The sequence below is a fragment of the Belonocnema kinseyi genome, chromosome 7 (assembly GCF_010883055.1).
Source record: "Belonocnema kinseyi isolate 2016_QV_RU_SX_M_011 chromosome 7, B_treatae_v1, whole genome shotgun sequence".
Taxonomy (NCBI): domain Eukaryota; kingdom Metazoa; phylum Arthropoda; class Insecta; order Hymenoptera; family Cynipidae; genus Belonocnema; species Belonocnema kinseyi.
The window spans coordinates 96,369,247-96,376,574 of NC_046663.1; positions in this window are offsets into that span (position 1 = coordinate 96,369,247).

Consider the following 7,328-nt stretch of genomic DNA (forward strand, 5'->3'; position numbering starts at 1 on the left):
TCTTCCCGTCCCTAGTAAATAAGCTACCAAGGTATACGAACTTATCAACTTGTTCAATTCTCTCATCATTTAATAAAATATTGCATAGCGTTTTCTCACTCTAATTTTCTTTAATTATCGCAATTTTATTCTGAAATAATTTTATTTACAGATTCTCGTTTTGAAAAAAGCTCTAAATCGTCAATAATAAAATTAAATAATAAAAGATGCTAATAATAATAAAAATAAGTGGTTAAAAATAAAATCAAGGCGTTCAAATATTTAGAGTTTTTTTTCAAATCGAGAATCTGTAAATAAAATTATTTCAGAATAAGATTGCGGAAATTAAAGACATTTAAAAACTTTAAAGATTGATTACTTAAAAATCCAAAGGAATTGAAATTGTATTAGCATTTTTAAATAAAATATATGTTATTTGATACTACCTTAAAGTACGTTGAATTGTTTAAAGTCAAAGCTGCTTAAATTGTAGAATTTTACATTTTTATTTCATTTTAAAACTATATAATTTATGCCACAAATTTGTCTAAGATAAAAAATTAATTTTTCGTCATTTTTACCTCCTAAAATGTAATTAAAAAAAATTATAAATCTGTAAAATTAAATCAACTGAAGGGGAAAAATTCTTTGCATTGATTATTAACAGATCGTAAAAATTGTATTTCACTTATTCTTTCTATCTGTAAGTTATAATAATATAATCAATTATTTACGTCCATTTAACAAGTTTTTAAACTTTTAATATTGAAAAATTTGTTATTATGGATTTTAAAACTGAACATTCATTATTTTATTTCATAATTCTCAATTTTAGTGTGAAGTTTCGTATAGAACTATAGACCAGTGTTCGGCACGCTCTTGCCCAGGGCAGAATATCCTGCCCTGGCTGCTCTAGGCCAGTACCTGCGAGCTTGGCCAAACCACCCCTTTCCTCAAGGGTTCTTTGTTAAAAATGGGGAAAAATGTGAGATTAAAAAATTCGTAATTTTGCAATCATTGACTTAAAAGTGATATATTTGGAATATTACGTATTGTTTCGATTCCAAACACATGTAATTTGTCTATAAAGGTTGAAAATTTGAGAAGTATTTAGTATTAAATTGACTGTAAAGCTGATGTTTCTTGATATTAAATTCCTTCAAATTTTTAACTTTTCTAGGCAAGTACTATATCATTGGAATCTGAAAAATTCGTAGATGCTGATAATGCTATTTTCAAATCGCTAGTTGAAAAATTAAAAGTTTTAAAATTTCTTTACTTTGACATGCCTGTGGACAAAAGATCCTCGCTGGAGTAAGCTCAATCACACTAAGGTACATGAATAGACCGAAAAGTAGTAGAAAAAATTAAGTCGGGTAGAGCCTGACCATACCTGAAAATGAAGCAAAATGTTTGCCCACCACTGGTATAGACATAAGGGTCTCGAGTTTGAGGGTTCCCAGCGGCAAAAAATAAGGTAAAGGGTTTTGACAATTCTGGGTCAAAACTGAGTAGATCCGACCTATTGGCCTGGGATCGCTAGTAGATACAGGATCTACCTTCGGAGACCCCTGCTGTAAGCCAATAATATTGTCAGATTATATCAAAGGTACGTAACGTATCAAAATCATAATCGTCTTAAATTTTTTTTAAATTTCTTTGCTAATAGCGTTGTGGTAAGATACGAACAAAATATTCAAAATTCTAAAGGAAAAAACAAGAAATTCGAAATTCTATTTTACATAGGTCAAAATAGGAACTTTTTCCGAACTTTTTGTATAAATTTAGAATATTTCAAGACCAAAAAGTTTAGTGTAGGTAAAGAATTTAAAGAAAAAACTTGACAATACGATTTTAGTTTTGGTTTGTAGCTTTCATACGCGAGCACAAATCTATATTTAAAAAACTCTATTTAAACGAATCGCATATGTTGGCAGCATTTGGAGCTTAACCAGCGGCGATGCGCACAGACCCGCCTGAGCAATTTCGGTAAAATGTCATTCTGTAAATTGTCTCTGACCCCACAGGGATGCCTTTCTGTCCACACGAAATGTTGGAATGGGGTAGGAGCTTAACCAACATTATTTTTGTGACCAGTCATAGGAGTGACCAGTCACACGAGATTTTGAAAACCGGTAATCGTTTGACGAACATTATTTCTGTGAGAAGTCAGAGGGAACACCTCACGAAGTGTTGGAAAAGGGGTAGCGGTTTGATCAACATTACTACTGTGACCAGTCACAGGTGCTCCTTCCCGTGCCCATGAGATGTTGGAAAGAAGCAGTTGTTTGACTAATATTATTTCTGTGACTAATCACGGAGGCACTATTCCTCCCCTCGTGAATTCCGCTAATTCCATGAATTCAGTAAATAAGGAATTCTCGGAATTTATGGAATTCAAAGAATTGGCGGAATCACACAAATTCATGAGATTCTACGATTAGAAGTAATTCTAAGAATTCCCTGAATTCCGTTAATTCCTTAACTTCCATGAATGTTATGAATTCCTTGAAATCCTTAAATCCCATGAATTCCTTGAATTCCATAAATTCAGCGAATTCCTTAAATTTCTTAAATTCCTTGAATTTCTTAAATTCAAGGAATTTCTTAAATTCAAGGAATTTCTTAAATTCCATGAATTCCCTGAATTCCTTGAATTTCTTAAATTCCACGAATTCCATGATCTCCTTGAATTCCTCGAACTCCATGACTTCTTTGAATTTTATGAATTCCTCGCCCTAAGAAGTTTCACTTCAAAAAACGGTAAAAAAATGTTCGGTATCGGTAATTTTTTTTAACCAGCACTAAAAATTCAATGATATTTATCGATGTTATAAACAAATAATATAAACAAATACTTAGTGTGGATTTTTGGAGAATATTTTTTAAAAATGATTCTTAAACTATGTTACCAGTGATGCTTAATGATGAATATTTATTATTTGGTGTTATTTGTTAATTTAGCAAGAAAAAAACTAAAAATCACTGGTAATTTATTTAACGAAAAATCAAGAGAATAAAATATTTCTCTCCAATTGACACAAAAATGTATGATGAATCAAAATATTTATGCTGAAAAAAGAAATAAAAAATGCTTTTGAGAAAAAAAACTGAATATTAAAAATGCTATTTCCCAACCAAACTATGCGAGATACGAAAAAAATGTTAAGGAGGAAAATTTTTCATACCAAAAAAATTTACGAATTTTCTTGCTACCCTTTATAGATCAGATGAATGTTACATTTTCATCAGAGAAAGTATTAGATTTATGTAATATTTCACCCCCTCCCCCAATTTTTGTCAAATGTCCACGTTTTGAAATCCCCTGTATCCGAAAAGCAGGTTATTATGAAAGTGTCTGCCTGTTTGTCTGTGGGTCTGTAGATTCTTAGTTTGTTAGCACGATAAATTTCGAAAGAATTTACATTTTGGATTGGTATTCGGTGTACTCTTTTAGCGTCTTTAATTAAAGGTCAAGTTCATTAGCTTAGACATTTTCGTTAGAAATTAAAAATTAGAGCGCATTTTCGAAAAATTTTTAGACCACTTCTTAAAAGATTCGAAAATCCCCTCTAAGGGTTTTCATAGTCTTCAAAAAGCAAACAATTTATCCGAATGACTTCTTTTGTAAAGAAAAGATCAGAGCTATAGCATTTTTACAATCTTCCAAAAAACACAGGAAAATGAACATTTTACGCCAAATAACGCACTATATGAAAAAAGTCAGGAAAAGAAAAATCTTACTTTTTGAATGCCCTCTAAGATTATCATAACAAATTTTTGCATTTTCTTGAAAAATCAAAATTTCAATGAAAAAACTGAATAGGCAAAAGCTACTCTTCCAAAAAAGAGCGACAAATTTGTTATCAAATTTATTGAAATGATAGATTTTTCAGCGTAACTGATAATAAATGTTAGTGCAAAATAAGGAGCAAATATTAAATTAATCATGAAGAAGGAAATTTGCACATCATTTTGCAATACATGAATAAGCAATCTTAGGTCGAGGTACATAAATCAATATAATATACATTTGATATAATAGTGTTGAACATAATGTAGAAAATAATGTAGAGAAGTTCACATTGGGGACAAAATCGAGTGCGAAGCACGAGATACGTGATGAGATTGTGTTAGTTCAAGCCGAAGGAGCTTTAACTAAAGAGAATTCGCAATCACCAAATTGCAGTTGTCGATGCTTAGACTTTTAATTTTAAAAGTTTTGTGCACACATGTAGGGGAAATAAAAAGACCGAGCGCGTAGCGCAAGGTAAATACACGAACGAGCGCGAAGCGCAAGATAAATGTATTATCGAGTGCAAAGCACGAGATCCAACAGTCACGCGCCCTTAGCGCGCTCAAACTTCCATTTCCAAGATAAACCAAGCGATACGAGATACGAAAAAAATGTTATCAACCAAAATTTTTTATCTCCAGAAGACCTTCGTACCTTTTTTTAAATTCCATTTTTCAGAAAAATTATGCGAGATATAGGAAAAAATATTAGGAAGAAAAATGGACGCCCGTCTATTCAATCATTACAAGTCAATCAGGGGTTTGAAAGATATAGGGCCGGTTCCACCAACCTCAGTTAAATCATTGGTTAACTGGCAGCGTGTTGAATGTAATACCATAGTTAAGCGTCGATTATACTGTCACGCGTTCCACCACGTTTTTGGAGGTCCCGGTTAGCTAATCAGATAGTCGTTTCGAAATAACCCCTATTTTACTTTTAACCATTCGCGTAATTGGCTACTTGTCTTCCTAATGCTCATATGATTTCATTCAGCAGATCATTTAAACAAGCTTTTCTTAAGCGAAATCTCGTTTGAAAATCAACGTCGTCGAAATTTAAAAATTCGCGGTCTTCTGTGGTTAAATTCAAAAATGTCTTCTTCCACTTCGTCATCAGACGACCTCAGAACTTCTTCCAAAAACTTCATATTTCAGAACAACACTACACTTTTTAGGTTAAAGGACGATTAAATCGCCCTAACCGACCAATCTTGACCGATTAGATTTAACGGTGATTAATGCGAGTTAACCGGCTGTTAAAAAGTGGTGGAACGCGTAACTAGCTTTAACCGAGGATTACATTTTTAACCGAGGTTAGTGGAACCGGTCCATAGGGTTTTAAAAAAATGTCCGGTCTCAAAATTAAAACAGCTGTAACTCTCTGAATTTTGAAATTTTTGGTAAGCCGTTTTAACCCTTAACTGGCACAACTCCTTTTCATTACGTAAATGGCACAACGGATGTTTTTCACCCCACGTGTCCAAATATGTCCCGCGCAGCGGGTATTGGATATTTTTGCACAAAAAAATTGTGTAATATAGTTTAAGATATGTTTGTTAAAATGGAACTGGCTTTACGTTTATTAGGTTAATTTATGTTGGTTAAAATTTTTTGTAAATGATAAAAAGTGAGTATTTTTACGTAAAAATTTATAACTCACGTAATTTTTAATATTGTTACCTAAAAATTTAGGGTTATACTCTTGAGATACTACACTTTGAGAAAAAAATTACTGCATAATTGATGCTTTGAAAAAGGTATTTATTTTGCAAAATAAAAACCCGATTTTATCGTCAAATAAAACACCATAGTTTTCTATGATCAAATCAATTTATTTTTATTTGAAAGTAAACAAAATATGTAATGAAAAATAAAAAATACAAAAGTAATATAAAAAACAATTTTTTAAAGTTGTTCAAATTTTTCAACTCCTTCAAACCTGCACGGTCCCCGAAATGGCCTGCGCGGTGCTCGTGGCACATCGGACGGTTGCACGCGATTGCAAGCGTGATTGTAGGCGTGCATTTTTTTACGTGCATTTTTTCGATTGTAAGCGTGCCAAATAATAAATAAGAAAAAATTATTTCACTTCACATGATAAACTTACGTTGGAAATTGAACGAAAATCACTAATATCAATGGCACAAATTTTTGTTGAAAATCACTTTTTTGCGCACTAACGGCACAATGGGTAATGAATATCTCACAGTTTCACAAGGTCTACTTTGAACGGGTGCCCAACGTATGCTGGCATTTGCCTCTCTATACTAACTCAGTTTACCTTTAGTTAGTGATCTCAATTAATGGTAAAAGTCGACACGTGGTCCATTTTCTCGAACTTAGTACAATCAGTTCGAGCTAAAAAATTTTTTGATGTTTTTTTACTAGTAGTGCCAGTTAAGGGTTAAACAAAAACTACAAACAGCCTACACTAAAGTCTTCGTGAAAATGTTAGACCTCACTATAACTTTAATTATCCAGGAAAAATGGATTGAGCCAGGTTTAAAATTTAAAATTGTTTAAATTTAAAGACTATAATCAAATATGTTTGAAAACTTTCATTTCGCTACTAATAATTGAAGGATATAATTTGTAGTAATACGATTTCGAACGCTCCAATTTAATATTAGATGTACACTGTTAAATCATAATACTCGTACTCAAGTCAGAACTCAAATTGAAAAAAAGTGAAAAGGTAAAGCAGAAATATAAACTTAAATACAGAAAATTTTAATTGTTTTTAATTATTAAAACTGTACTCCAGTATGAAAGCACAAGAGAACATCATCCGCGAACAGCTCCAAAGAAATGTGGAGGATCAGTCAATGTCGGATGAGCTAACTTTTGCTATCCTTAAATGACCCGGATTGAAGTCTAGTTCGGATGGTTTCATTTTGAAATGTCAAGACGGTGTCTTTTCCACCTCAACATAGCGTCGCCACATTTTGAGCCAAGACATTCCCGATGATAGCTGCAGGGTGTGCCATGCACACCCCGAGCATTTGGTACACATACTATCTAGTTGTCCAAACCATGCGGGAACAACCTACATTCAGAGGCACAATGCGGCACTAAGAGTGCTTTATTACTATCTCTATCATTCTTACAGCATCAACCTTAATATCGCTCCTCTAAATGCTCCTAGCGAAATAGAGTCAATTGTCGGGAATGAGAAGTGCCGCATATACTGGAACTTTATATTCTTGACAATTATTTCTGTTGCACACTCGACGCCTGACATGGTTCTTCTTGACTTCGAGAAGCGAACCATGTGCGTTATCGACTTTTCGGCACCGGCTGACAAACACATCATAGCTAAGGAAAATGAAAAGAAAGAGAGGTATAGAGACCTTATAACGGAGTTACAACAACTGTACCTGAAATATTCTGTTAAACTAATCGTCCTTATCATCAGCGATCTTGGAAGTGCCAAGCTTTCACTGGTTAATAGCCTGAAAAGCATCTCTGTGTGTCAAAAATAGGCTTAAACACATGCGGGAAAAATGCAGAAGGTGGTCGTCCTTGGGCCGCTCCGTGTTCTCAGTGTGTACGAA